Genomic DNA, 4520 nt, shown 5'->3' on the forward strand with positions numbered 1-4520 from the left:
AAATCCTGAGCTGTCACAGTTTTTGCCATCTTTTTCTCTCCTGAGCTGCACTCAGGTTTCTGCAGCTTGTTCAGAATCTAGAGTAGGGAATCAGGTTCCACAAACGTTTTCTGCCCCTTTCGGATCTCGGGCATCATATGATGCGAGTTTGTCACGCTTTGGATACTTTTCATTTTTTTGAAAAAATCCTGACCCGCGGGTCACAGTTTTTGACATCTTTTTCTCTCCTGAGCTGCACTCAGGTTTCTGCAGCTTGTTCAGAATCTAGAGGAGGGAAACAGGTTCCGCAAATTTTTTCTGCCCTTTCGGATCTCGGGCATCATATGACGCGAGTTTGAGACGCTTTGGATACTTTTCATTTTTTTGAAAAAATCCTGACCCGCGCGTCACAGTTTTTGCCTTCTTTTTCTCTCCTGAGCTGCACTCAGGTTTCTGCAGCTTGTTCAGAATCTAGAGCAGGGAAACAGGTTCCGCAAACTTTTTCTGCCCTTTCGGATCTCGGGCATCATATGACGCAAGTTTGAGACGCTTTGGATACTTTTCATTTTTTTGAAAAAATCCTGACCCGCGGGTCACAGTTTTTGCCTTCTTTTTCTCTCCTGAGCTGCACTCAGGTTTCTGCAGCTTCTTCAGAATCTAGAGCAGGGAAACAGGTTCCGTAAACTTTTTCTGCCCTTTCGGATCTTGGGCATTATATGACGCGAGTTTGAGATGCTTTGGATACTTTTCATTTTTTTGAAAAAATCCTGACCCGCGGGTCACAGTTTTTGCCTTCTTTTTCTCTCCTGAGCTGCACTCAGGTTTCTGCAGCTTGTTCAGAATCTAGAGCAGGGAAACAGGTTCCGCAAACTTTTTCTGCCCTTTCGGATCTCGGGCATCATATGACGCAAGTTTGAGACGCTTTGGATACTTTTCATTTTTTTGAAAAAATCCTGACCCGCGGGTCACAGTTTTTGCCTTCTTTTTCTCTCCTGAGCTGCACTCAGGTTTCTGCAGCTTGTTCAGAATCTAGAGCAGGGAAACAGGTTCCGTAAACTTTTTCTGCCCTTTCGGATCTTGGGCATTATATGACGCGAGTTTGAGATGCTTTGGATACTTTTCATTTTTTTGAAAAAATCCTGACCTGTCACAGATTTTGCCTTCTTTTTCTCTCCTGAGCTGCACTCAGGTTTCTGCAGCTTGTTCAGAATCTAGAGCAGGGAAACAGGTTCCGCAAACTTTTTTTGCCCTTTCGGATCTCGGGCATCATATGACGCAAGTTTGAGACGCTTTGGATACTTTTCATTTTTTTGAAAAAATCCTGACCCGCGGGTCACAGTTTCTGCCTTCTTTTTCTCTCCTGAGCTGCACTCAGGTTTCTGCAGCTTGTTCAGAATCTAGAGCAGGGAAACAGGTTCCGCAAAGTTTTTCTGCCCTTTCGGATCTCGGGCATCATATGACGCGAGTTTGAGACGCTTTGGATTCTTTTCATTTTTTTGAAAAAATCCTGACCCCCGTGTCACAGTTTTTGCCTTCTTTTTCTCTCCTGAGCTGCACTCAGGTTTCTGCAGCTTGTTCAGAATCTAGAGCAGGGAAACAGGTTCCGCAAACTTTTTGTGCCCTTTCGGATCTCGGGCATCATATGACGCGAGTTTGAGACGCTTTGGATACTTTTCATTTTTTTGAAAAAATCCTGACCCGCGGGTCACACTTTTTGCCATCTTTTTCTCTCCTGAGCTGCACTCAGGTTTCTGCAGCTTGTTCAGAATCTAGAGTAGGGAATCAGGTCCGCAAACATTTTCTGCCCTTTCGGATCTCAGGCATCATATGACGCGAGTTTGAGACGCTTTGGATACTTTTCATTTTTTTGAAAAAATCCTGACCTGTCACAGTTTTTGCCTTCTTTTTCTCTCCTGAGCTGCACTCAGGATTCTGCAGCTTCTTCAGACAGTTTTTGCCTTCTTTTTCTCTCCTGAGCTGCACTCAGGTTTCTGAAGCTTGTTCAGAAACTAGAGCAGGGAAACAGGTTCCACAATTCTTTTCTGCCCTTTCGGATCTCGGGCATCATATGATGCGAGTTTGAGATAATTTGGATACTTTTCAGTTTTTTGAAAAAATCCTGACCCGCGGGTCACAGTTTTTGTCTTCTTTTTCTCTCCTGAGCTGCACTCAGGTTTCTGCAGCTTGTTCAGAATCTAGAGCAGGGAAACAGGTTCCGTAAACTTTTTCTGCCCTTTCAGATCTCGGGCATCATATGATGCGAGTTTGAGACGCTTTGGATACTTTTCATTTTTTTGAAAAAATCCTGAGCTGTCACAGTTTTTGCCATCTTTTTCTCTCCTGAGCTGCACTCAGGTTTCTGCAGCTTGTTCAGAATCTAGAGTAGGGAATCAGGTTCCACAAACGTTTTCTGCCCCTTTCGGATCTCGGGCATCATATGATGCGAGTTTGTCACGCTTTGGATACTTTTCATTTTTTTGAAAAAATCCTGACCCGCGGGTCACAGTTTTTGACATCTTTTTCTCACCTGTGCTGCACTCAGGTTTCTGCAGCTTGTTCAGAATCTAGAGGAGGGAAACAGGTTCCACAAACGTTTTCTGCCCCTTTCGGATCTCGGGCATCATATGATGCGAGTTTGTCACGCTTTGGATACTTTTCATTTTTTTGAAAAAATCCTGACCCGCGGGTCACAGTTTTTGACATCTTTTTCTCACCTGTGCTGCACTCAGGTTTCTGCAGCTTGTTCAGAATCTAGAGTAGGGAATCAGGTTCCACAAACGTTTTCTGCCCCTTTCGGATCTCGGGCATCATATGACGCAAGTTTGAGACGCTTTGGATACTTTTCATTTTTTTGAAAAAATCCTGACCCGCGGGTCACAGTTTCTGCCTTCTTTTTCTCTCCTGAGCTGCACTCAGGTTTCTGCAGCTTGTTCAGAATCTAGAGCAGGGAAACAGGTTCCGCAAAGTTTTTCTGCCCTTTCGGATCTCGGGCATCATATGACGCGAGTTTGAGACGCTTTGGATTCTTTTCATTTTTTTGAAAAAATCCTGACCCCCGTGTCACAGTTTTTGCCTTCTTTTTCTCTCCTGAGCTGCACTCAGGTTTCTGCAGCTTGTTCAGAATCTAGAGCAGGGAAACAGGTTCCGCAAACTTTTTGTGCCCTTTCGGATCTCGGGCATCATATGACGCGAGTTTGAGACGCTTTGGATACTTTTCATTTTTTTGAAAAAATCCTGACCCGCGGGTCACACTTTTTGCCATCTTTTTCTCTCCTGAGCTGCACTCAGGTTTCTGCAGCTTGTTCAGAATCTAGAGTAGGGAATCAGGTCCGCAAACATTTTCTGCCCTTTCGGATCTCAGGCATCATATGACGCGAGTTTGAGACGCTTTGGATACTTTTCATTTTTTTGAAAAAATCCTGACCTGTCACAGTTTTTGCCTTCTTTTTCTCTCCTGAGCTGCACTCAGGATTCTGCAGCTTCTTCAGACAGTTTTTGCCTTCTTTTTCTCTCCTGAGCTGCACTCAGGTTTCTGAAGCTTGTTCAGAAACTAGAGCAGGGAAACAGGTTCCACAATTCTTTTCTGCCCTTTCGGATCTCGGGCATCATATGATGCGAGTTTGAGATAATTTGGATACTTTTCAGTTTTTTGAAAAAATCCTGACCCGCGGGTCACAGTTTTTGTCTTCTTTTTCTCTCCTGAGCTGCACTCAGGTTTCTGCAGCTTGTTCAGAATCTAGAGCAGGGAAACAGGTTCCGTAAACTTTTTCTGCCCTTTCAGATCTCGGGCATCATATGATGCGAGTTTGAGACGCTTTGGATACTTTTCATTTTTTTGAAAAAATCCTGAGCTGTCACAGTTTTTGCCATCTTTTTCTCTCCTGAGCTGCACTCAGGTTTCTGCAGCTTGTTCAGAATCTAGAGTAGGGAATCAGGTTCCACAAACGTTTTCTGCCCCTTTCGGATCTCGGGCATCATATGATGCAAGTTTGTCACGCTTTGGATACTTTTCATTTTTTTGAAAAAATCCTGACCCGCGGGTCACAGTTTTTGACATCTTTTTCTCACCTGAGCTGCACTCAGGTTTCTGCAGCTTGTTCAGAATCTAGAGGAGGGAAACAGGTTCCGCAAATTTTTTCTGCCCTTTCGGATCTCGGGCATCATATGACGCGAGTTTGAGACGCTTTGGATACTTTTCATTTTTTTGAAAAAATCCTGACCAGCGGGTCACAGTTTTTGCCTTCTTTTTCTCTCCTGAGCTGCACTCAGGTTTCTGCAGCTTGTTCAGAATCTAGAGCAGGGAAACAGGTTCCGCAAACTTTTTCTGCCCTTTCGGATCTCGGGCATCATATGACGCAAGTTTGAGACGCTTTGGATACTTTTCATTTTTTTGAAAAAATCCTGACCCGCGGGTCACAGTTTTTGCCTTCTTTTTCTCTCCTCAGCTGCACTCAGGTTTCTGCAGCTTGTTCAGAATCTAGAGCAGGGAAACAGGTTCCGTAAACTTTTTCTGCCCTTTCGGATCTTGGGCATGATATGAC

Source organism: Rhineura floridana, chromosome 2 (assembly GCF_030035675.1).
Source record: "Rhineura floridana isolate rRhiFlo1 chromosome 2, rRhiFlo1.hap2, whole genome shotgun sequence".
NCBI lineage: Eukaryota > Metazoa > Chordata > Lepidosauria > Squamata > Rhineuridae > Rhineura > Rhineura floridana.